Below are 27,817 nucleotides of genomic sequence, written 5' to 3' on the forward strand. Positions count from 1 at the left end.
ACATTAGTCTAAATGAGCATTTAAAAACAATGCTGGAGTTAACTCTACAGCAGCATTAAGGGCATTAATTGATGTGAGGGGAATACACATTTGAAAATTTCAATTAGACTTCATTGAGGGTTACCAAAAGTTCAATGTGAATTGGAGCCTAAATATTGCAACTGGGCTTTCCTGTTAACTTATCTGCACAGGACTGAGTCAATAGTGAAAAGGATGTTATCAATTAGATTGCACAACAAGTGACTGTTTGACTTAATTACCTGCAGCACTATCCTAGTTTTAGAAGATGCATTAGCAGTACATATTTGCTTCCAAAACAGACAGCTCAGTTTCTCTAAAATCACATTGAAACTGAGGTTAAAATACCTTTGTGACACTTTCTCATGGCTCAGCCAACTCAGTTGCAAACATGAACTTATCTCTCACTTTGCCAAGTTGAGTGATGCCTAATAATCAAGAATGTCAAGTTACCTCTAGGCTCAGGAGCACAACAGGCTGTATTGTCCTGTTCCTGAAAATGTGTGACCAAATGTACCTATGGCTAACAAAAAACTTAATAATTAAATAGGCAGGTTTTCTTTTGCCCAGTTCTTCCAGCATAGTTATTAATACCCATCTATTTCTCAATTCTTTCCTGGGAATAGAACACCAGTTTAAACAAAAGTAGCTCCATTTTATTTCTGCATTGCTTTTCTTTGTCTTTACTCTGTTCTGGTGACAAGTTCACTTGAAGGTTAGGAAAGTCTAATCACATTAGCTGTGAGTGTTAACAGTAAGGAGTTGTTGGATGCAATGATTTTCCTGGTGATAAAGCTGACTAAAGAAGTTCCTACACTCTTTCAAACCCATCAACACATATCTGTCCTCTGGAGGCAAGCTAATCCCTTCTTCTTAATTTTGTCCAGATAGCTGAGATAAATTTATGTTTATGCTCTAAATGGGATGAAGAGAGTGATCCAGATTCTGGAAAAAATTTCAAAAATATGTCTGTGGTTTTTTTGTTAGTTTTTTTTTTTTTAATCTTCAGTTGCTCTATGTTTACAGTCAAATGAGAAATTAAGAGATTCAGACAAATACCAGGCAATTCAAGCTCACACACATTCAATGAAATAAAAAACAGGATAAAAGGCAAACCCGTAGAGACTTGATATACTTCTGCTTTTTATTAGCTAGGTGAGCCTTGGCTTCTAATCATTCAGCTTTTAAAGACAGCATCAATTATTTTTCCTAGCATAAAAAGCTTTCATTTTTCCATTTCCTCATTATAGATATGGAGGATGTTGTGAGTTACATCTCTTCAATGCCTCAGTATATTTCCTGTTTGATGCTGAGATTCAGATGATCTTTTGACAGCTGCTTGCAGAGAATTTGCTGGGATTAGCAGCCCATCATAGATCAGGCATAACCAATAACTTTTACTGGTTAATAAAAGAAGAACAGAAGTGTGTTGTCTTTTAGAAACAGTTTCATTTGTGCTGCTGGTTATGAAACACAGTGGTGAGGGTCTGATATGGTTTGGCCCCAGCCAGAAGCTCAGCCACTCACAACCACTCACTCAACGCCCTGGTGGGATGGGGGAGAGAATCAGAAACCACAGAAAAAGTGAGACAACTCATGGATTGACATAAAGACAGTTTAAGAGTTGAAGAAAAGCAAAGAAAAGTAAGGGATTAATTCACCTATTCCCATGGGCAGGCAGGTGTTCAGGCATCCCCAGGTAAACTGGGCTCCATTATCTGCAGTGGTGACTTGGGAAGAAAAACAGCATCACTCCAAACATTCCCCTTTCCTTGTTCTTCCCCTAGTTCTATATGCTGAGTATAATGCCATATGGATGGGATATCCCTCTGGTCAGCTGGGATCAGGTGTCCTGTCAGTGTCCCTCCCAGCTCCTTGTGCACCCCTAGCGTGATCACTGGTGGGGGGGAGAGGCAGAAAAAGCCTTGACTCTGTGTGTCACTGCTCAGCAACAGCTGAAACACCCCTGAGTTATCAACACTGTTTGCAGCACAACTCCAAAACAGCCCCATGCCAGCTACTGCGGAGAAAATTAACTGTATTCCAGCCCAAACCAGCACAGGATCATATACAACTTGCTGGCATTTGACTGTGAGATTTTCTCAATGCACATTCATCTTCTTTGATCAAAGGCTCAGACTGGTTGAATTCTCTGACTAGACAGCTGTACTTGGCCATAAAGTCTGCTAAAAAGAGTGTTCTTTGCACCTTGTACTGCACAATCTTCAGGTTCAAGGTTCCTCAACAGCTTCAATGCAAATTCAGTGGCAGCAAACTTCTGCTTACTTTTCATCCAGCTACTCTCTTAGCAAAGATGTTGTGGTGGGTGGAGCAGTCCTTTGAACTCAGACAGGAAAACAGGACCTATGCAACAGATTTCCTGCCCAGGTGTTTGGTTTGTCTGCCAGATGGACAGTCCCTATCTTTGCCATACTTGAGACACGTTTTCAGTCAGCTCCTGCTATGGAAAAGATGTCAGAATATATTTCTTTTAGGTTAGGTGTTTGATTAGGAAAATCTGGTGTAAGGGGAGGAGCCATTTTGTTCCCAAGGATGGTGGTGTGCTGCTTTTGGTTTTTTTCCTCTTCTGAGAGGGAATAGAAGCTCCTAAGTTAAATTTATATGAATTATGCAGTAAGGATACAAAAACAATCTGTTCAGATCTCCAGTGGCTCTAAACCACAATGGCTCAGAGGCTTCATGGCCACAAGACTTGGCTCAACAAAAATCAACCTGTATACAAGAATTTTGCATTTTAGTCAGCATGATCAGAGTACTCTTCCCCACTGGTCTGTACTGCAAAATATCTACTTGGTGGAAAAAAGTCATTAAGCTCCAGCAGTAGTTCTTAAGCTATATGACTCACATGCTTCTGCTCTGTAACTTTTCTGGGGTTGGTAGGCTGTTTAGTCCAAAGGTATATTTGGCAATTTTTTTTAAAGCAATCTCAGGTTGAAGTGACTGGAAGTTTTACTCAAATGAAGATGACACTCTGATTTACTGTTCTGCCTTAAAAATGATGAGTAGCCACTGTGCTTAATCATGGCCTTGATAAGCTCTAGAAGGCTATGGCTCAGACACTGCTGGCTAAATCTCTCTTTGGGATGGCTTTTTGACAAAGAATTAGGTGGAATCAATTTGGTATGTAACGGGCCACAGATCATTTATTTTTCTGATCTTCAAAAATAGTCAAATGCAATGAAGATTTAAAGCAAGATTTATGCACGTTATGTTAATGCGTCCCTACAGTCTTAATTTCAAAGCTTTCATGGTTCTGTCAGTCAATTTGATTCAACATCATAATAAAAGTAAGTCTTATTTTCCTGGCTTTCAACACACCTTTATTTTCAGCAAATCAAGCTTGCAATAACAAGAATCAGAGTCATAGACTATCAGTGCACAGTAACAGATGAATCTGCCAAGGTAAGTAGTCATCTTTCACAAAGGGTGCATAGATTCAGCTTCATTAAGTCATAGAAACCAACCACACCACATCACACTTGACTGTTTACTTGTCTACCTTCCAATTTACATCTCTGGGGCCTTCCATCAAGTAAGAGAAAGGTGTTAACCCCATTTGTTAAAGTTAATGAAGACTTAATTTTGACCTTGTTTTTTGGTTACTGAAAATTTTCAAGTGCTTCTATTTCTAGAAACCCCCTTTAAGAACCCAGTGGAGCATTGCTAAGGGCTTATGCAAGCATTCCTCTGCAGAATCAGGTAGGTAAAAGTAAAAATTACTCAAATATTTCTTTTCTGCCCTAAGGGGGTGGAACGAGAGGGACAGGCAAAATTGATGAGGCATTTTCAAGTTTGATGTGATTTAAATAAGAGCCCAAGTTTTAAGTGGCTGTAAATGAAATTATATGAGATGAGTGAAAAGGCTTGAGGCTGTGAGTGGAATTTGGCAGGGAAACATCATTTGCTGAAAAGAAGCAACTATGCCTGTTTTGTGGGGAATTGGCTTCATTTGACCAAGCTAAAAGCCTTGTCAAATTATGAGCTGTAGCTGTAAAATATGCAGCTTTTAAAAAGTGCGCAGCACGCGTATGCATGGCAAACTTACTACATAATGAAAAGTCTAGTCAGGTAAATTGCTGCAATTCAGAGAAGGCTCCTTGAAAAAGGTACCTAGCTAGCCTTGTCAGGCACTAAATGACTGCTTCTGCAAGTAAGGGTTCCTGCTGACTTAGTAGGAGATGTTATGCTGCACTTATACCTCCTAGGGATATATTGATTCCTGGCTATCATCAGGGATGAGACAATGGATGAAATAGGATTTTGGTTTAGTTCTGTGTGGCAACTCCCATATTTCTAAGAATGTAAATATTGCCTAAAACTGAAAAGCTAGTATCGTAATCTGGGTTCCCCTAGGCAAAGCTCATTGCATTACTGAATGGAAATAATATTTATTGTCTAGTTTCATCATCAGAGATTTTGCCATGCCACAAGGAAGCCACTGGGCCGGAATCCCTGTTAATTTTCATATCTGTCAGTAATTATGGACATTTTCCTTTGCAAGCAAAATTCCCAGCTGAAGTATCAAGGATGGCTTTTTCTGCATCTGTATTTTGAGTCTGTGGGAGAAGCTGTCCATACAGCTGCTCAGTACTGCTGCTGCTTAGCACTGTGCATCAGCCTCCACATCAACTGTGTAGTGATTTCAGTGTAATTTCTCAAATCTCAGCAGAAACAACGGACTGGGATAAATAAACTTTTGTTTGAAAAAGATGACAGAATGTCAAATGAAAGAAACACAGCTCTGTAGGAGTTTTCTGTAGGAACAGGGGTTTCATTATCAAAGGTATTTGAGAGGTCAGGTCCAACTGAAATTATTTCTCAAGTTCCCATTAATTTAATCTGAAGAATAAAAAGAAACCTCTTTGTATTTGCTTATTAGCTTTATAACACTTAGCTTCTTTTGGTCTTGATTCTTAAAATAACTCTTTAAAACAACTCCTTAACTGCACTCTACTTCATATTACATATGCTTCCTCTTTAACATACCTTGCTTGCCATCAGTTCTAATGCAAGTTCTATCCAACACATCTGCTGAAAGTACCTACTCCTGAGAGCACTAATCTCAATATTTAATTAGTTATGCAGTCATACAAACATCCCCAGCTAATACAAAAGGCAATTAGTTTGCTGATTCATGGTCTCTTTTACTTCAGTTTCAGCTAGGAGCAATAAAAATTAAGGTTGAATGTGCCTTTGAAAAGACAGTCTGGTTTACATGAGAACTTTGAGCTGAATGACGATTGATGTTTTGTTCAGTACTGGTACAGGCTTCTCCTCTGGGGAGCTATTGAGCTCCTTGAAGAGAGAAACCCTTTTAGGAGGGCTACCCAAGGAAGAGCCACACATCTCCTCATCTGCATTACAAGAGGGGAATACCTGAACCCAAATGCCTACCACACAAAAAAATCCAGCAAACAGCCCAGGAGAGCTGGTCCTGGTTGGAAGGTAACTGTTTGGTTAAGAACAGCATCAAGGAATCCTACCATATTCAGAAAGCTGATCATTTATAAAAGGAAAACTTTGAGGAAACAGTCATTTGAGCTCCTGTGTGTGTCAGCTCCTAGAAGCAAGCAGGGCATGATGCCATATTTCCCTCTCTCTGGGACTTGTTTCAGGAGGCTGACTCCCAAAGAGCTGTCAGCCAGCTGTGCTTCTTAGCAGTGATGCTGAAGCGTTGACTCAGGAAAGGAGGTAGGAGGCATTTAAATCACCGTCTCAGGCTGCCAAGATCAAACCAGAAGTTGCACATTTTTAAAAGTGTAATGTGGCAGAACATCTAATAGATGTAGCATGGCAGTGCAGCCAGTGCTAGGAGTGCAACACATGAGTGGCCCTTGCCTAGGACATGGCTGGTGGCACCAGCAGGAGTTGCCCACCCCATTGGGAGAGTGGAGGAGGAGAGACCCAGAACCTCCTTCTAGAGGGCTGCAGCAGGAAAGTGGGGTTGACACTGTTCTGGGAAAAATAAGTCAAAGAAGGGGAAGAGAAACATCCCCTGATCACTATAAGGACCTGGAGAAGGAGCAGACAGCTCTGAGTTTTGCCTTCACTGTGCCATTAGCTCTTTAAAGACCCACGCCCAGAAGCTCTCAGTCACCAGAGGGCAAAATAAATAGACTCAGTATGGTGCCCACTCTTAACTCTGTCGTTACAAAATTCAACTGATTGAAATTGCTGCTGACGCAGGGAAGAAAGCAGGGTAATCAGGCAGCCATGTCACTACTCTTGTTTAATTTGTATTACCAAACAGCCAGAAACAGGAGGCATTTCTCTGTCACTGTGTGTTACACTAACACAGAACAAAGAGATGGTCCCTTTCCTCAGAACCTGCAATTTTAATACACACAGACAAGAAACCTTAAAGAGACAGTATAAGTGTTGAGACACGAGAGGTAGCAAGCCAAGCATTTCCCTGGGACTTGCTTGTGGGGAGGGAGGGAGGAGGAGGAAGAGGGGGCTGCAGAGGAGGAAGGCACACACAACCTCTGGCTAACACTGCAGAGATGCTGAAAAGTTGTGTGGACTGAATGAAGTGGCAAAATCATGGGGTGAGGGAGAAAACCTTTGTGGGGATGTGCTGGCCACACATCAATAGCACAAGGTGACATTTGTCATTTCTGGGGCAAAATCTCTTGCACTGGCTGAGGCAAAGAATTTTAATGCTGGGAGGAAGTGAGCAAAACAGCCAGCACATTTACAAGTGCAAGTAGTCTGTGTCATCTCTGAGGAGCAGAAAGCTGGATTACAGGTAAGGACAATGGTTTGGTAAGTCTGTGGGGCTTGGCAGTCAATTGTAGCCATAAGTGTTTCCTTAAAAAAAAACCCACCAAAAACTCCAAATACAGACAATTCCCTCACTGCCACAGGATTCAGACCTTGTCAGAGATTTCAGTCTGACAGTCCTGGAGCCTGAAGCCCTCTCATTATCCGCGGAGCGGGTGCAGCACAGGGAGCAGAAGGACAGGTTTTTTCGTGCTGATCTAACAAGCCTGCCTTTAGCAGTAAGATGCCACTTTTCTGTGACAGATAAATGGTTGATCTCCTGATGGAGTCTGCAATTTGGTGGTAGGAGCAGTGGAGTTCAGAGACTGATTGCACTCTTATTGAGAGCTGAGGTGAGGCAAACCACCGGCTTTGGATCTCTTGAGTGAGAAGACTGTCAGAAGCAATGCCTTACAGTCAAAACACATTACATTGTAATTTAACCCAGCACCTCACAAACCAAAAATTAGAGCCCCATTACAACACTACATCTTCTCACCAGAGTTCTTTATGTTGGCTTTCAGACCCTTGAATCATTCAGTATCTTCCAAATTCCTCTCTTGCACCATATTATCCTTCCTGACCTGCCTCAGTAACTAGGGTTATGAAGATTTTAGGAGAAACTATTGAGAAGGGTATGACACAAATCTGATGTAGAATTAGCAGAGCCATCTCATGTGGATGCTGCCCCCAATCATATGTACCTCCACCTGGAAGTGCTTTTCATTGCTTGTCTTATGGTAAAATGCACAAATGCACCATGGTCCACCTCTCAGCATCTCCCATGTCAGGCAGCTCCTAGAATACCTGACAAGGGCCTCTTCTTTCTGATTTAGATATGAGGATGCCTCATCTCAATGTCATAATTTCCTACAACTCCAATCTCTAGTCCTAATCTATCTCCATGTATGGAGCAGAGTTTATAGATTGTTAAAACATAAATTTATTCTAAACTAAAGATTTAGCACATTTGGGGAACTTGGAAAGTTCTGGTAAACCAAAAACTCCTCATGTCTTATAAATGTGTGATTTTTAGGTACATATATATTTTTTTTAATTTTTACTCATCTTGAACACTTTTATATCTCTTTCTCAGCCTTTAAATACTTATTGCCAGAGCTCACTGTTAGCCACAGTTTAACTCAGGGTTTTATTTTGTTATCTTCTGTTTTCACACCAGTCAAACCAGCCTGTAAACCCCCTGCACTCACTCAACAGCTGTTATTACACTGGTTGTGCTCACGAGTTTCACTAGTTTTACCAAGTCCCTGAAGTACTATCAGTATTTTCCAGGATATCTGTGGACATTTTTGGCTTGCATTTTGATATTCTGAACTGCCACTGCAAATGTCACAACTTTCCAACATCAGTCCAAATGAAACATTAGTTTCAGGAAGGACCTTCCCTTCTTCCTTTTCAGATATAGATTATCTCTCTTTGTGCAACATAAAATGTGAACTTTATAAAACACTACTTCACCACCCTTTTTGATGTCATAGCAGCATTCTCCATCAGCATCAAATAGGCTGGATACCTCTTCTTGTCTGATTTAAAATGTGGAATAGGATATAAAATGAATATTTTTATACCACTGCTTTCCACTTTTGCCATTTGCATCTATGGTATTTGAAAGGGTGCTTGTTTTCTTCTGAGTATTGTCTTCTGTTTTGAATGGCTTTTAGTGCCTTTATCAGTAGTGACTGCTTTCCTTATCCACATTTGTGGCGTTTCTTTTAACCCATTCTTTAGGCATCCAATCTTTAAGCATTGATTAATTTAAACTTTTTAATTAAATTTCAGTGCTTGACCCTTTTTTTCAAAGCAAGGGGTTTCTTGCCCAGAAGATTTCTGCAGACCTTAATTTTAGAGCATTTTTGAACCACATTTAAAATTATGAGCAATGCCAATAGTATTTTTAGAAAATGTGCTTTCAAAGACGTATCTTGATACAGCATCTATGGGTAACCTGTCTGTTTGTACAACACATGTGCAATTAGATATTTTTCACTGCTACCTAGGCAGCAGTTAATTTTTAGGTAATTTTGTACTAGTGATTGGCTCATAGAATATTGCATCCCCTGGAAACAGGCACTTACTGCTTTGTGTGAGAAAAAAACTCTCTGCTCTAAACAGCAGCTATTTACTGTCAAATGTAAGCAATCACTGTAAAGTCATTAAAAATATAGAATGCCTTTAAGAAATGGTCCTTAAATTTTCATAATATGGACTATGCTACTACCTCAACAAGTTACTCATCCAAGTAACTTGGGTAACTTTTGAAGTTATCAGCAGCAAATGATCAGCCCCCCCAGAGTGGGAAGACAGGTAATGCATCAGTTCAGAATATCTTGTTTTGTGAGGGATTCAGGCCATTTGATTCACATACACCCTAGGGGAAACACATGGATTCAGGAACATTCTACTGTTTCTGGACTGTCAGCCTCAAGACGTGCACGTCTCCTCCCTCCTATGTAAAAGTGAAGCATTGCCAGCTGTGACTAGGACATGGACTCAAGGTTCTGGACTTTGTGGAAAATTGGTCTGATCCTGCCTGGGAGTTCTGTTGTTAAGGAGGGACTAAATGAGTGAGTATGATGGCTTCTTATTCTGCAGAGCTCTGAAACTACAGCTTGGAGTCTCCTGAATCCCAGTTTTGCTCTTATCTGGATGAGCTGACAACACCTAACCACTCATATTGTCACTGAGACCATGTCAAACCCTCACTGGAACATTACTGTTGTCCAGGGTGGCAGAGTCACGTACTGAAGTTCTGCATCCAGTGACTGGAAAATCTGCCTCCATGTCCTTTTGGTCAGGAAGAAGTCATTAGGTCAGACTGTGTTACCATTCATTCATTTTAAAGATAGGAAGATGGGGCTTTACATATTAATGGACAGAAATTGGACATTTTTTCAGCATTAAACCTCCCCAAAGGGATTGCACACAACCCATGCCTGGAAGTCTTCAAGGCCAGGCTGCATGAGGCTCTGAGCCACCTGGTTTAAAGAAGGGTGTCCTTGCCCATGGCAGGGGAGCTGGAACTGTATGATCTTTAAGGTCCCTTCCAGCCCAAACCACGCCATGTGATTCCATAATTCTATGAAACAAGATATAACTTCCCAACCTTAAATATTTGAAAGACTTGGGTAAGATTAACCACTCAGCTTTTTAAGTGGTTGCCATAGGAGGAAAGAGAAAGATTTACCTACAGTGAAAGAGAACTGAAGCAAGTCTTGTGAGGTACTGTTCTGCATTATCTCAGGCACTTCACTGCAAGTGGGGATTTGGGCATGGCAGGCATCCAAATACTCAGCTTTTTACTACCAGTGATGTACCCTTTAATGTTTTTGCTTTTGAGGGAAATTCATCAGATGTAAAACCTGAAGACATATACTGTTCTGATCATCCTTCATTTTTGTTGTTCCATGTGTTTTAATACAGCTGACCCTAAATGTTCAAAATTCACAAATCACACTCCTGTAAGTGATCTTGAGATAGAAGCCAGAAATTTTAAAGAAAAAAAACCCCAAAAGTAATAAAAAGCTTTTTTATTTCCTAATCTTTTATGAGCTAATATTCTGGTTGCGTCATTATCATAAGGATTCTTTTGTGAAATTTAGGTCTGGATATTTCTCCTTTCCTTTCCCTTTCCCTTTCCCTTTCCCTTTCCCTTTCCCTTTCCCTTTCCCTTTCCCTTTCCCTTTCCCTTTCCCTTCCCTCCCCTTCCCCTTCCCCTTCCCCTTCCCCTTCCCCTTCCCCTTCCCCTTCCCCTTCCCCTTCCCCTTCCCCTTCCCCTTCCCCTTCCCCTTCCCCTTCCCCTTCCCTTTCCCCTTTCCCCTCCCTTTCCCCTTTCCCTTTCCCCTCCCTTTCCCCTCCCCTTCCCCTTCCCTTTCCCCTCCCTTTCCCCTCCCCTTCCCCTTCCCCTTCCCCTTCCCCTTCCCCTTCCCCTTCCCCTTCCCCTTCCCCTTCCCCTTCCCCTTCCCCTTCCCCTTCCCCTTCCCCTTCCCCTTCCCCTTCCCCTTCCCCTCCCTTTCCCCTCCCCTTCCCCTTCCCCTTCCCCTTCCCCTTCCCCTTCCCCTTTCCCTTTCCTTTTTCCCTTTCCCTTTCCTTTTTCCCTTTCCTTTTTCCCTTCCTTCTTCCTTTTTTTAATGAACACAAAAAACCCTTGACTATTTAACATAACCTCTAAAAAAATTATTTTACTTTTTCTGAAGGGCTGACCGTGGAGGTTAAATTCATTAAATTGAAATGCCTGTCTGTGCTTCTGCATCTGCTTATGTACTGTGTGTCAAGCCTCTCTTAAGGGCCTTGGAGAATTCTGGGGGAATTGCCTTGGATAAACACAGAGCTGTAGAGTCATTTTAGGTCAGACAGTCTCCAGAGTCTCTTCCAAAAAGAGCAGTCTTCCATAAATTTGAGTTGTGCCTGCCCACCCTGTGTACCTGTCTGGGATATTGATGAGCATCCCAGCTTCTTATGGGATCTGGACACCTGAAATTGTTCAGGTGATGTGTGGGTGCCTGATGAATCCCTCTCCACACACCACTTCAGGAGGGGTCTGCTAAGGTATGTTAAGCACAGAGGTACCATGTATCTCTGGTGCCCTGAAGCATCTGAGACACCTGAGCTGCACTGACAGAGCTGATGGGATGCTCATACTCTGAGGTCATGGGTGGAGGTAGCTGGGAGATTTCCATGGAGTTTATTTGGAACTAAGAGACGCAGCTCACACCTTGAACTGTCTTCAGCTGTGAACAGAATCCATGTCTGGTTGTTACAAGGCGCAAACTTGTGCAATTTAAATCTCACGTAGGCGATTCATCCAGTGGTATTTGTACTACAAGATGTAACATCTGTACAAGCAAAAATGAGACATTCTCCTTTGTGTAAGGAAAAAGAAAGGCACTGATTACATAAACAATGGCTGGGGGGTTTTTTGGCTCAGTTTCCAGATTATTAATTTTTGTCTTTGTATGTCAGTGTTTTCTTTCAGTTCAGTGGTGTATTTTGAAATCTGTATTGCACACTTTCTAAATTCCCAAATGAATTATTAGAGAAGCACACCAAATTATGGGTTTTCAATGGCAAGATGAGTATCTGCCTCTTTGCATATGCATTTTATGTAAAAATATGAGCATGCTTCTAATTTGCTCTCTACAGTGTGACCTTTGTATTATGGTTTTGCTATGGGAGTTTCAAAAATTGTTTCAGACCAGTGGATCATGTCTGAAGGAACAAAACAGCAAATATATTGTAGCTTTTTATTAAGGCTAATGCATGCTAATAAATGCTAATGCCATTTTCTAAAGTACCAAATTGTGATATTAGACTCCAGCATAAGAGTCTGTGGATTAGTCTCAGGTAGTTGAGAGATGGAAAGACCTCTAAGCTTGAAGATCACAGTCAAAAAGGGGAAATGGAAAACTCAGGAAGGAAGCAAGTGTTTTGAAACACTAAAGTCAGGCTGCTTTTGTTGCTGTGGGTCTCTGTTCAGATCTTCCCTGTTTTTCCCTGAGGCTCACGTGTCTGTAAGTCTTGTACTTCTGCCAGGCCCATGGGATCACATCCAGTGCCTGCTGGTGTGTGAAACAGTGGTAGGTGCTTGGTGTGAGCAATTGAACTGAAGGCAAAGGCTTGAGGTTTCAGTGTTTGCTAAGATCATTAGGACATATTTGGCCTGGCCGTGCTGCTTTTACCCTGTGCTGTGTGGACACCCCCTCCTGATATTTGAATGATTCCTCTGCTCCAGAGAGTCCTGGGATGCTAAATTTAGGTATGTTTGAGTCTTCCTAGTATCACTGAAAGGAGCTATGGCTCCCCCAGCGTAGCTCAGAGTTGCTATATTCCATGAGGGAAATGTCCTAGTCCAGTCTTCCCAGCACAGAGACAGGGAGGTTTTCCTCTGCCTTGTAATGATAAAGCAGAAATCTGCCCTGACCAAACTGCAATCCCTGAAGTTAAGTAGACCTGTGAAAAAAAAGCAAAAGAGAAGGGATTTTCTCAGCATGAAGTCAGTCATTGATGGAAAAAATACTGCAAAGGATAGAGAAAAATTAATGCCAAGGATTGTTATAGATCCTTGTTAACTGAGGGGCTAGCAGCCATTTCTGCCATCTCTGAGGTGAACAACAGAATTGTCAGGGTTTTACATGTTCTATTCTTCCGGCCGAGCCAGACAACTGGTTATCACAAGAACTCTTATTTATTATACCCCAGGGTAGAAGTGAATGATGCATGAATATAATTCTTTCTCCCTGCTGTAATTCTGAGACCTGCCCCAGCAGGCTGTGGCAACAGCTGCCCACCCACAAACACAGACCTGTGTGATAAGGCCATTGTGAAAAGGATTGCTTAATTGGATTAATTGTATGATTACACAGACTCAGAAATAATCACAGAAAAACAGAAATCTCCTAACTGGCAAGAACTGTTTTTTAAAATTGTCACTTCAAGAGTGACAGAGAACATAGACTTCCACTGCAGAACTAAAAAAAAAAAAAAAAACAAACCAAACCTATTCAGAGATAGACTTCTTTAAAGTTGATGTCTTGTAGGAATCTGAGTGAGTCTGAGCCCTGCTCATGCTATGCAGCCAGCAATGCAAGCCTTTGGTGTTCAGGGATGGTTCTGTGGCTGCAGAAACCTCTTGTGGTGCAGCCACCAGAAACACTGCAAAAGCTGGAAGCAAGGCTCATAGAACATTGAAAGATGGAGCTGTCAGTGTCTTTATGTCTCCCTCTATTATTTGTAAAGTATTTGGAAGAAGGCAGTTGCTGTAAGCATTTTCCAGCCTTCTTAGCTTTGTTACTTCCCTTCTGTCCACTTTTAAGCAGAGTACAATAACAGCACAGTTGAGAAGAGACAGGATGTTTTTGGTACCTTAAAATCAGAGGCTTACTGTGCCTGGCTAGTATTGCTACCCAGTAGCCAGGGGGAAAGTTGAAGGTTTTGCTTGTCTGCTACACTGAAAAAATGCCTCATCCAAGAAATTAGAGAAAGAAAATAATGACTGAACATACAAAACAGCCAACAAAATGACAGCTAGATGATGACAATAATTTGTAATCTTGAGAATTAATTTTGTTCACTAAGTCTGCAGGAATCTCACACTCTGTTTGTAAAACAAGGTCTTTAAAAATGGACAGAAATACTAAAATGGCCACAATACTTGCTTTTGTAAGTGATGAAGCAATCACTTTCAAACATTAACCAGGGGTCTACAATGTGACTTGGATCTGTGTCTGAAAAGGACCCAAATACATGAGCTCCTTTCAAAAATGATTTTCGTTGAAGAGTTCTGGAAAAAAATTATGAGAATAAGAGAAGCTGAATCTCTCTTTAAATAATACAGAGAAGCAGTTAGTTGTGTTTTTTGTTCTGCTGTTATTAACTGCATTCTGTATGCTACCCACTTTTTAAAATCGTCTGGAGATGCTCTTTTTTCTTACATTGTGTTTCTGTTTCTGAAGTGCAACTCTGGACCCACTGAAATCTACAGAAGTCTTGTCTTGCCTGTTGGCAAGGGGTCATATCTGGTTCACCTCAGCAGCCCAAATAAAAAGCCATGCTTTTTTATAATCCAAGCTATTTGTTTTCTCTGATATCCCCTCCTCATTCCTCTGCTGTCTTACTGAGGAAATGCGTTCTCTTTCTTCCTTCTTCACTGATAGCACTGGCAGTAGGGGCAAGAAGGTGCCCAAAGAACACAATAACTCTGGCAACAGATGTAATTAGCTCTATTATTGACACTATTGGGCACTGTGTAGTGAGGGTTTATGTATTATTTGGAGTATGATGGAGCTGAATAACCATGTTTGCAGACAGAGAAAAATAGCTTGATCAATCCACACATTCTCTTTCTTTTTCATATTGAAATAACTTTTTAAATTTGTCAATAAATAATAGAAACCCATCGAGGGATTCAGTTGTTCATTAGGTTGGAGTGGCATAATTTTATTCATATGAGGTGTCTTTGCAGAAATAACAAGAGTGAGTCAAGAAAACCAGGTTTTATCTTTAATTTATACTTGCAGTAGTTGGGTGCTTTTTTGCAAATGTGTGGAGTAAGGAAAGCCAAGCTTCAAAGAAAATGGACAACTGTATTTATTGCACAAAGACCTGTCAATAAATAGGCTGGGAGAAGGACAAACAAGTTAAATGTTATGGGCAAAAATCAGTCGAGCCTGTGTAAACTCATCAATTAAACCTTGCAGAGTCTGGTGGGGCAGTCTGCATGGGAGCCGTGACCTCTGCTGTTACTGACTGAGACCAGCCTTTTCCAATTAACATGGCTCTCCAGGGACCACTGAATTGATGATGAGTTTTGTGCAGGTACCTGATCACCATTGCAAATAGAAGCTCAGAAATTCAGATTGCAGGTGCTTCGCTCTGTGCTGCTGAGATGAATTTTCTCCGTGCATGCAGAACGGGGAGTCCTACAAAACTGTTGCCCAGGCACTGCTCTGAAAATTCAGCCCACAGAACTCAGCTTCTTTTTCATTCTTGTCATTCAGCCTTACTGAGACTGTGACCTTCCCTTTATATGATTTTATTTAAGCGATAAATTGCCTACTCCATGAGAGTGTATTTTCTCATACTCTCATGATTTCCAATAGCATTTAAATACACCAGAGGCTTTTGCTTTGTCTACTTCTGGTCAGAGGTTGCCACATATGGACACTTTTGCCTCAACAGAGGAGAGGAATGCCTTATTAAAACTGATAGTTTATACTACATGACCTTTTCAAAAAGCCTTTTACATTTTACTTAAGATTCTCAAGAAGTTGAAAGGCTATATTCACATTACATTTTGTTCCATTTAATTTCCTCACTCCTATCTTGAAATATTTAGAAACAGGACTTCACTCTAGCTTTGAAGAAGAGACTAATTCTTATTGGGATGCAAACAGGACCTTCTTAGAAACAACATTATATCCTTGCATGATGGAGATACAGGCAATGAACAGTGTCTAAATAATCTGGGCTGCCTTTCCAGTAGTGAAATTAGAAGTATCAGAATTTTGGCCTATGCCAAACCACACAGAGGGGATCAGTTTCAACTGCATGGACTGGCTTCAGGCTTCACATACTCCCAAGCAAACTGGCAAATAGTCTCATTCCTCTCACTTATGTGTTGTAAGCAAATTTCAAATACTTCTTGGAATAAAGTCACAGGTCAGGCAAGAAAGCTGCTCAGAAAAGGAAAAGGGTGTTGGAAGTAAAAGGTGTGAAGCTGGAAATAGTTTTGTCTTTGTCTTTGCTACAGTAAGGTGAAGTCAGAGATACAAGTGAGGAGATGTCCCACAAGTCCCAGATGAAATCCAACAGGGAGGGAGCTGGCAAAGGGCTACAGAGAAGATCTGGGGTTTCAGCTGTGACAGAAGCCACAGGGGAAAAATGAAAATAATAAGAAAAGAAAAATGTTGTCAAAAAGCTTGGACATGGAAGGGTTTGGTTGTAAAGTTGAGATTCTGTGAGGAGTCCCACTGAATAGTAACCCTTGGTGAGGCGTGGAGGGCCCAGCAGCCAACTCACTCTTCTTGATGCAGATTTGCTGGCATAATTTAAAATGCCTGGTGTTTGCTTCCACAATGGAATTACCCCCATTTTTTGAGGAAAGGATCATGTGAGATGAAAGTAAAGAGCAGTGAAACAAGGGTTAACATCCCTAGGAACTTCAATTTAATGTTTCTTTCTCAGAAGCCCGTTTCTGGTGTCATGCTGGGATGCTAACAGATGAAGCATGTCTGGACCCATGTCCCTTAATATTTCAACCTTTTATCTTCTGGTCCAGTGAAGAAGTGGTGCAGAACTGAAATGCCACCCATACTGTGACAATTCAATTGTTGTTTTATATTTTAAAAATGCCCTGTTGTTCACGGAAATATGACACCAACAAAAACCCAATAGGAGCTAGATGGAATTATTTACTTGCCTAAAACACCAGCTTCTTTATCTGCAGGAAATCCACATCTCTTTTGTAAATATCTGCTAGTGATGGGGGGCCAGCTGGATTAAAATAATTGAGAAGTTAAAGCATCAACCAAGGAAAAATACTCATTAAAAATAGTGCAAGGCCAAAAGGAAGCCATCCAAAAGTGTTGCCATTGTTCCTTAACTTTTTGTTGTATCCTAAAACACAAAATGAGGTTTGACATTATGTGACATACACCAATCCCAACAGCTTGTGTACTTGTATTTGTAAAGTTTATAAATTACTCGTTTTTCTCTTTTTTTTTATGATTTTGGACTTTTATAATCCCATCTTCCCATTTCAAATATGTTTGCTGCAAGTGGAAACACTTCAGAAAACACTTCAGAACTGCTTCCAATTATATTGACCTTGAATTATAAATCCTTTTCTGGCAGGATAAGCTGGTTACTGCTGCACCTCAACTAGGGCTGGTTGACTGAGAGGTTCTAAACATGAAGGTGAGCAGTAGTGGGTGACAAATTACCAGTATGTGCATGTACAAGGCTGAACACACATTTGGATATAATTCAAGGAATATGTGGTTTTGTGTTCTGAGGGATTATGTATGTCACATGTGTTCATTTGATACTGTGAACAAGTAGTAATGGGACACTACAAAACCTCTGAAACAAAACAGGAAGAGGTATTTGAAACAAATTCTCCATTTGCAGCAATAATTCTGTATCCTTTCCTATGCTATATAACACACAGTTGTATATCAACTATGTGAGAAAGGAAAATTGCTTTAAGGTAAAATAACCAATTTTGAAATTGAAGAGCAAGTAAGGACACTGTATGTTTACAAAATAAATTTGTAATGTAAGTGTTCTCAATAAAAGGGGACTGTTGTTTTTTCAATCATCTTTTATTTCTGGAGTTGCTAAAATATTTACTACTACATGGCAGTCAGAGAAAACCAAGTGATTATTGACATTCGCTCTAATTAATCATTTTCCTCTTCCACAACTATGTTAGCATCATCATTACTTCTATTTTAATAACAAAAGATGAAAAAATGGACATAATTCAAAACTGCTGCTTAGTATAACATGGATGGGTGCATAGAAAACCAGACAAAATCAAGCAGACAAGCAGAAGTAAAATGATTAATGATTTCTTCGAAAAACACCATTGATTTAATAATTTGGGGTTGAATGTAGTGCATTTTGGGAAGCCCAATTAACTGCTGGTTAGGAGGAGATAACGGTGTGGAATGCCCTTGCTGAGTGCATAAAGACAGTGGTGTCTAAAGGTTAAAAATGGATGCAGGAGAAAATGCTTGGAAACAATTCGGGGCTGAACATGCATGAGGTCAAGTGTGAAAACTGCTTCCTGCTTATTCTGTTTTTATCTCCAAGCAGAGAAGAAATCAATAAACCTGTATAGTGCACACTTCTGAATAAGAACTAGCCACCCCATCCTGAGTAGTCCATTCACGTGAGCTCCATGAATTGACAAGAATAAAAAAGAAAAAAAAGACCTTTTTTTCTCCATTGCCACAAATTAGGAACAGTATTTTACCTCTTCCCTTTGGTGCTGCTTTAGACATGGGTTAGCTCACAGCCATTGCACACCTGAGAGGGACACAAAAGGTAACCTTCAGCTATTTGGATATAAAATGAAAATACATCAAACAAACTGCTTTGGCTTGAGCAGACTCTGCAGGTGAAGCTGAAACATCCCAGAATGGGCAGAATACTTCCCCTAATTCACGGAGCAGCATTCTACCATCCTCTTTCTTTCCTTCTTTTTAAACAAAGGTGATTGCCTACAGGAGCCAAGGCAGGAGCCACAGACCCCATTCCATGAGTCAGTTCCTTTCAGCCAGTGAAGATGATTTTTTTTTCTCTATTAGCAAACATTGATTTTCCCATTGAGTTTTGTTTCTTTGGACCAATACCCTGCAAAGCTCCGCCTGCTCCCATTGTGCTGCTGCAGATCATCAGGAACATCAAGAAAAAAATCTGACAATAATAAAGGCTACTTACCTGCTGGTTTTGAGCCAGCAGAGAAAGCACAAAAGCACAAAAGGATGCAGAATAAAGATGCTCTGGTGGTTCTCAAAACCTTCCTCTATTGTGGGGCCAGCAGCAAAACTTGACAGTGGTCAGGCTGTGGCTGAGCAGAGACCTCTGCCCGACGCTGTGGCCAGAAGTACCATTTCAACTTGTGGTCTCTACTTCTCCATCTGACTTACTCATCACTTGTAAAATATTTTAGGTAGGCACCATTTTTTCAACTGCTATGCCGCAGGGAAATGCTCACTGTGCTGTTTAAACCCAGTCTAGATAAAAGAGGCCTATTTTACTTATTATTGACATGCAAGGCAACAAAAAACCACTGAAATATCTATTCAAGACAAATGCAACAGGCAAACCACAGTGCTAGGTGTTGAAAGAACCTTAACGAATGCTCAGAAATTTCTGAAGATCCTTCTATAACAAACCCCAGGATGTTTTAATCCCATGCCATCTCGCAGTCCCCTTGGCAGCCGGTGTCCTGCAATGTAACCTGGGGGTGTCTCAGCCTCATGGGTAGCCCTGCTGCTGCCCCCAGCCTGCTGAACCACAGCCCCAGGCCCTGGCATTTCCAGAGAGCCATCTCTGCTGTTTAACTTAACCCAGGGTCCTTACTTAAAACATCAGGATGTGACTGTCACACCTGTGTCCTCATGTAACATGTGTGTTATTTTGCCGTGTGCTTTGTGGCCCCCGCTGAGCAATCCAGAGGTGCTGATGTGCTTGTGTTGGAACTTGGGCTTGGCAACACAGTGGGGGAAAATCCTGGTTTGGTCTCTTGTTTTGCAGGGAGAGCAGAAACTGATTGAACTTTTTTATTTTTAATTGAAGTATTTCAGGATTTAGCTACCACTGCTACAACAAAAGGCTTTTGCAGAACCATCCTTTTTCTGAGGCTTAGAAATATATGTTTAATTTCCATCCTAAATTTATTCATGGCCACTTTTTACCCACCAGTGCTTGCACAAGCAATGTTCATTAGTCTGAATAACAGCTATTTCACAGGCTGCAGCACTGGAGGCCTGGTAGGAAGCTCCAACAGCCAGGCAGACTTGTGGGCATCCTAAATCCATTTTTCAAGGAATTCATCAAGGCTGGAGGAACAGCTTGGTGTGATAGCTGCATGGAAGCCAGACTCTCAGTTGGGGGGGAGTGCTAGCAACAGTAGGAAAGATTTCTGGATGAAAACCAATAAATGCATTGTTACACAGGATTTTACATGCAGTGGGACACAGTTAGTTTCACTAGAGAGTAGAAGCCAAATTTTCCTTGGCCGTTATCTATCTCCCACACCTGATGCAAGATGACTTCCAAGGGAAGAGAGAAACTCTTCAGAAGAAAAATCTTCATCTGGATATTTAGCTACACTAACACAGATTTTATTAAACGAAAGGAAGAACAGATTATTTTTTCAGTTTGCATGCGAGAGTGCTTAATTCAGCATGGAACACTTTGCCAGTGTCCATGTGGCCTCCCAGGGGAGCCTCTTTGACAGCTCATGTGATAAGTGAAGAAGTAACTTGTGAGTTTGTATCTGTGAGCTGGTTTTGCTAATTTATAGTCCTATTGGGAGGCAGCAGCCTCTCTCTCAGAACACAACCTGCTCCTCATTGCTGTGTCCTCTTCTTCCAACCAGGGTCACTTGAGAAGTTTTCAGCTTCAAGAATCTGCAGATGATCAACAAAACTCCCATGGAGTCAGGGCACCAGTTCTCTCTTCTCAGGATCTTCATCAGCTCTCAAATGAGGAAAAAAATATCTTTTTCATGCATGGCTAAATGAAATAATCAGAGACTTCCCTGGCACAAACAGTGTTGATGCTCTGCTCTGTTTTATTGCCCATAGCCTAGGGATACTACCTTGCCTAGGTATCTCCAAAATTTAGTGTAAGGTGTCAAAGTTAAGTCACAATTTCTTTTTGCCACTCCTAGAGAAGTCCTGGAACTGCTACTGCTCCTCCTAAACTGCCATAAGCCTGGAGGTGCCTTCACAGACATGCCTTATCCATACTGAATTAATTTCCAGTTTTTAAGTGTCCTAGATTTCTGCATATAGCATCCAGTTTCGACTGTTTGCCTAACAAGCAACATTTTCTTACCTAAGGCTTGTGAATCAGCTTGCTCTACCTGAGAAGGAGAAAATAGTTTCCATAATTTTTATGTCATCACCTTTTCAAACCACATCAAGAAACAAATCTGAGTATTTATATATATTTTTTACTATATTTATACAAAGTGCAAACATTCACTGTTAGCTTTGGTTTTAAAATATTGCCTTCTCAGAGTTCACTGATGACTTTCAGATAGTTGGGAGTATGTTATGGCTCTGGCAGACATCCTGGGAAATTTATGAGTGCAAAAAATCTCCAGTTCTTCAGGGGTCTTTGAATAAACTTCCATGCCAGCATAATGAAAACAAGCAGCAAGCTGCTGTTGGTAGTAAGGGACCTTATAAGACTGCCCTGGGATAGGAGGTTCTGGAACTTAACAACATTTATACTCTAAGTTCTGCTTTTAAAATGTAGATGCAAATAATTGTGTGTGGATGTGACCTGAGATCAAAAAGAATGAACTATGGAAAGAGATGTATGTGTGTGGGTCATTTCTCAGCTTGGGCAGGGTAAGTCAGATGAATGAGACGTAGTTTTATTTAAAAGCACATGGCAAAATTAGGAAATATTCCCGCTGAAGTCAGACTCCTAAGATTTCAGGTTAGTTCAGCAGATGATGTAGTGCCAGGACTGTGTCTTTGAGGAATAGACCACTTGAGCTGGAAGTCTAGCTAGGAATAGGACAGAACTTCTGCATAGTTGCAAGGCAGTTTTTCTCTGGAGTTCAGAAGCTGATTAGGCTGTCATGTTTCAGGTAGCCACATATCAAAGACAAACTTCTTTCAAGACGATTCATGCTGTTTATGCATATTTTGCATGTCAGATGGGGCCCATGCTGGACTCACACAGTGATCTTATACTTCCATACAGGATCCTGTGATGAGGAGGATTGGAACTAGATGGATCTAGGATCTCCTTCCAATCCAGACCATTCTATGATTCTAGGAGGATCTGCCCTTGGTCTGTTGCTTAAAGGAGGAGGCCACATGGTATTTGGCTGCTGTTGAGAGAGTCAGTGTCCAAACTAAGCTTTGAACATGGGGCTGTGCCAAAGATCCCAGATATTTCTGTGTGTGGGAGGACACAGAAGGAGGAAGAGCCCTAGTGGCAGAGGTTTGTGGAGTAGGAAGCACCTGGGTAAGTCTGCTGCTCAGAAGGGGCATTGTCTGGTAAGCTGAGAAGCCCACCCAGCTGAGCTGTGTCACGTTTACCCCATAAACTGCAGACTGCCAAGGGGTAATCCTCAGCCGCTCTACAGCCACGGATACGTTCCGATTTCTGTAAGTGAAATTTTTTCCATAGTTTTCCATAGGCACTTTCTACAGCCCAGGGATGAGTGCTGAGGTGTCTTGCAGTGCTTCAAAAGAAGCTGATTTTGGTAAAAGACACTTTTAGTTGACAGTAGGCACAGTGAGCCTTCCTTTGAAGCCGACAGGAGCAAGGCAGTAATTCATTACTGTGAGCATTACTTAGCATTTTGACAGGGCAGGAGCACTTCTGCTCAGGGATTTGGGAAAGTTCTCCTAAGCAGGCAGTGTCCCAGAACCCAGCTGCTGGAGGGGCACCAGGCTGTGTAGGCTGCTGGAAGGAGCTGAAGAAACTTTAGAGCCTGGCACACGTGAGCAGGGCACGGGTGTCGCTGGGGACCTTGGTTATGCACATGAGATCTGCAGCACTGCCTTGTGCCAGTGGCTTTTTCAGGTGTTTTCTCCAGTGCCTGGACACCTGAAAGCTGTGTCCCACGGGCTAGACACCTCTGCAACAGCATTTTAAAAAATGCTCCATTCCTGCTGGTGTAGAGGCTCTCCACGTCCACAGTGGTGTGGCCCCAGGCTTTTCTCCACAGGAATTTAAAGATACTGGGCCTCAAAGTCCTTTAGGGGAAGATTTCCTCTTTCTATGCATTTTAGAGCATCAAGGAGACCTAAGCCTAGCAGAAACTGTCAGATAAATTGCTTTTGTGTGTCTCCCAGATATATATAAAGTACCATCCTTGGCAAGGAGAGCTTTCTCTGAAAACAAGTAGATGCTAAAATAATTATTATTTGGAGCATGAAAGGCCTGACTTTGCAAATTCAGAGTAATTTTAAAGCAAATCTAGTCTTAAATTTGTTGTAACTGGGTTCTTTCATCACTTATCTCAGCAAAAGAACAGTGGCCAGGGCTTTCATGTTTGGTAGCTCATATTGCATTTATGTTTACATGTCCTGCAGTGCCCCTCATCAGCAGGAAACAGTAAAATAAAAAAAAAAAATTAAAATCTACTTCTATGATGCCTTGTTTTGTCTGTTGTTACTAACAGAGATTCACAGAGATTCACAGGAGAAGAGTAGCAATTAAAAACTGCTGGAGTAATTTTGGGTCAATTTTTATTATTTGTGACACTAGGAATGAAATGCTAATAACAGGTCAATGTAGCAAAGGTTTACTACTCCTGCCAGAGAAGCCACAGCCCTGTTTTCACTGAGATCACACAGTTTGCTGCTTCAGGGAGGCATCATGCCCAAGAGGATGCAATCAATGACAGGTTGCCTCAGGTGAACACCCTAAAGCCATAGGACATGTCAGGTATGAAGGTATTTGGGAAAGATAAGCAAGGATCTATTTGTGTTGGTGGTAGCTTGGCCAGAGGTGTTTTATGTAGTGGACAAGAAACAATTGAGACCTTCATAGCACAAAAAAATGCAAGGAGAAACTTGTTACTGCACCTTTCTTTTGCAAATGATGAACCATTGGTATACCAAATTACCCAACCAGCTTCATGGTAGCTGGCTTACAAGACTCACAAAGCAAGGTGAAGCAAGAGATGAAAAAGCACATTTCTGAAATCAGGAGGACATGTCCAGTCCCTGAGTAGACCTCGTCAAATGTCCCTGGGAGCTGTGCAGTCTTTTTGGGCCTCTTGTTTTACTTGTAGATCAGACAGATTTCTGCTGGCTAGTCCTATTCTTTATTCTATCTCATCTCAGTAAAAAGGGAAAAAGCTTTTTCACAATGTGCCACACAACACAAGAACTATTGTTCACCACAGTAGTACAACAAACTGTATCAGAAAAGGCTTGTCTTCTACTTCATGTGGTATTTCAATATATATTAATTATAATTCCAAGAAATACTACTATGATATCATGGAAATAGAAAGCAGATATTGCTAGTAGGATAGTTCTGATCAAAACTGTTGCATCTCCCTTGTATTGCTTACTACCTCAGAAGACCAAAAAAGGGCACAAATACTATTAAAGGATTTTTTCCCCACTCAAGTATTTAAAGTTTTTCTTGTCATTGCTGCTACAGATCTAACCATAAAACCAGATCACTGAGCCAATCTAAAGATCCAATATCCTGTCTTTGGCAGAGAGCAATGACAGATGCTTGGAGAAGGCATGTAAGAAATAGCACATTTACAGAGTGATCTTTCCCCTGGTATGCACTCGCAGTTCCCAGCAATAACCATTTAGGAGTTTGCTGTGCCAGCCGTGGCATCCAGACCATCATGTTTAATGAGGAACTCCTCTCACTGGGCTGTCACCAGGTTGTTGTAATTAGGTCCTGAGTAATTCTGTGCCAGCTGGAGCTGGGCAGAGTCCAGATGCCTCCTGAAAAGGGCTCGGAGGCCCAGTCCCTGGGGCAGACCTCCTGCCTGGCACCCTCCTGCAGAAGATGGAGCTGCAACTCATCCACTCTTGGGGCAGTGGGTGACTGTGTGGGCTGAGACCCAGGCCAGCCTCCAACACACCCTGGGCACAGGTGCTCTGCTATCCAATGCTGTTCCTTGGGGTGAGATGGCAATTGAAGAAAATAAAGAAATAAAGGAAGAAATATGAAACACAAGCCTTTTCAAGAGCCTTCCTGAAAACGTATGGTCCTGTTGGTAAGATGTAATTTTGCATGTTTCAGGGAGAAGAGGTAAAATCTGTGTACATTTCCCTATGGTTTACTGATACAGTTTCCAGGAACAGAGCAGCCTTCTTTGTGAAGGTGTTAAGTGACTGAATGAAGGTGATGGCCTTAAACTGAGAGAGAGTAGGTTTAAACTAGATATCTGGAAGGAATTCAGTGATGTGGCACTGGAACAGGTTACCCAGAGCAGTTGTGGATGCCTCATTCCTGGAAGTGTTCATTGTTTGATGGACTTAGAGCAACCTGGCCTAATGAAAGGTGTTCCTGCCCATGTCCTGTCCAAACCAAACCATTCTATGATTCTATAAGTCTGTGATTCTTGTTTCACTCCACTGTGGAAAACAAGGGAGGGAACATGTACAACACATAAGAGACAGCAGAAAGCACCTTCAACTAGAGAATTGCTGCCTTTGCTTTCTACATCTTTCACCCATTGCTCTGTAACAGAAAAGCTTCAAGAGAGACCAACCTCATCTTTTCCACTATCTCATCATATCTCAGACTCATTTTCAGTGGTTCTTGTATATCACTACTTCTCACCTGACTAAACTAATTCTCTATGCTGACAAGCTTGTGCAGCTTCAGCCAGATTCCTTTGTTTGAGGAGAGCACTTTTATTGAAGAGGTTCACACCTGAAATAGAGCAGGGTGTCACAGTTCTGGCTCTTGGTTCCAGTAATGCCTTTGGCTTTCAAGCAGCCTGAAATACCTGATACACCCTCATCTACAATAGGAAATGTTTTCCCTTCGTGCTCTAAGGAATTAATTCTCCCTCTGACAATTAATTTTGCAGTGCACTATGCACTCACTTGCAGGTGTTAGTGAAGATAATCTTTGTGTCAATTAAAGCTCTGACTTGGCACAGAGACGATACAGCTTTGCAGGTTGCTTTTTTCCTGCCTGGAGAACATATGTTTCCCTCTTATTTCCACACCTCAGCTTTGGGGACAGCACTGTGATAAACAGTGGCATGACCTGTCTTCCTGAGCTGTTCCCTATGATTTTAAACAGAAGTTACTGGAGACACATCTGAGGCAACGGTTGTCCCTGATTACCCAGCCTTGCACTGCTGATGTGTGACTCTGGTCCCAGTATGGTCCCATGTCCTCTGCAAATGACCCCTGAAGGGGCTACCACAATGACCCTTGAGGTGGGTACCCCTTTCATGGCTGCACCCCCCGCTACCGTGACATCGCTGGCACGTTAAGGACCAGCACCATGTCAGCTAACTACCATTAGTAATGACAAAGGAACAGCAGGCTCCTGCAAGGCCCTGCCTGCTCACTTCAAAAGATGGAAAGAAAACTAAAATCTGCAGGAAAGCTCTGTAAAGATTTCCTGAAACATTATTTTATGCATCGGGTATTCTACCTTTGCAGCTGTCCATTGCACAGGTTTAGGATTTGCAGCCTTTGCAGGGCTTTCTTAAATAGACATACTCAGGGAAAAAAAACATCCAGACCCTCCTCATCCTCTGCTTTGTGGGTTGAGGAAAGTGATGCATGGGAACAGGTGTGGATGCCTCATCCCTGGACATGTCAAAGGCCAGGTGTGATGGGGCTTTGAGCAGCCTCATCTAGTGGAAGGTGTCCCTGCCCATGTCTGGTGGCATTGAACTAGATGATCTTTAATGCTCCTTTCAACCCAAACCATTCTATGATTCTATGACTTTTCTCTCCTTCATCTTTCCTCTGTGCCTTTGCTGCCTTAATCCTCTCACCACTGCACAACTCAAACTTTGCTGAAGCCTGCTTGCCTTTATCAACAGAATGATCACAGAAATTTCCAGCAATCCCTCCACATGGGCTGACCCTCAGCTCCTCCTTCTCAACTAAATGTTGGAAATTGAAAGAAACAATAAAAGATTTTTACACTGTTTTGTGCTCCCGATTACATTTCCTGCTGATCAGTATCCCACTATACACAGGAAAGAAAAATCTCTCTCTCTCTCGTTGTTTCTCCAGCACACAAAAGCTGAGCAATGCAGGCAGTGTTTAACTGTGATGCCAAATGCAAAAGACAATCACAAGAGCAAACCTGCCCTTGCTGCAAGGTAGCAGTGCCTTGTGTGCTCACAGGTTGTGGGCAGCTTCCAGTGCACTTGCAGCAATTTCCAGATGCAGATGTGCACTGGAGTTTTCAAATGAAATTCATGCCCAGTTCAAGCTGACCAATCCCTTGTTGAGAGTTTATCTGGGAAATGTTTTGATATGGCAGAAAGTCTTGCGGTTCATGTTAGATGAACCCTTGAGGAGGAAGCCCAGAATGTAATTAGAGGTGAAGGTGTGGGCATGTAACTGAATGTGGGGTGAACCACAACTGGACAAGTCACTGCACACAGCTGGGAGCTGTGCCCATGTGGGCATCTGATGTGGAAATGAACCACACTAGTCCAAAGTCCATTGCATCTGTCCATTAGGAGGGACACCATGGGCTGACTGCAGGTGCAGGGAAACTTCATGCTGCTTGTAGTAGGCATTGTGCACCATTCTGTGCTTTTCTTCCCTTCTTTTCCTCTTACTGTAAAAATTCTTATGAAAAAATTACCCCAAGCACTCTCTGTTTTCTTGATGAAGCACAGAAAGCAAGCTGTACTTTCAAATATTTCTCAAAATGATTAACTGTCCATCAACAAATATAATCTGTTATGGTATTTCTCATCTAACCATAGCTTGTAAGTGAACATATGTGAATACTTGCAGCCAGGCAAAGAAAATCTAGAAACAAAAAACAGGCATCATGAAAAGCAGGCATCACTGTTCAAATTATTGAGCAGAATTTCTGTGTCCAAGAAGTGAAACATGTATTTATCTTGTGGCATAAGATTTTTGGCATCCATTTCTTCAGCTTTAGTATCTGGATTTTGAAAATGGTCTCACTCCTGAAATTTCCTGAGAATTGATATGCAAATTTAAACTGCATTCCATCTGACATGCAAATATCATAGTCACTGGAGATACAGAAAATGGAATGCTGTTGCTAACTCAATCTTCTATTACAACTTCTGTGCAAATCA

Source organism: Haemorhous mexicanus, chromosome 2 (assembly GCF_027477595.1).
Source record: "Haemorhous mexicanus isolate bHaeMex1 chromosome 2, bHaeMex1.pri, whole genome shotgun sequence".
Classification (NCBI taxonomy): domain Eukaryota; kingdom Metazoa; phylum Chordata; class Aves; order Passeriformes; family Fringillidae; genus Haemorhous; species Haemorhous mexicanus.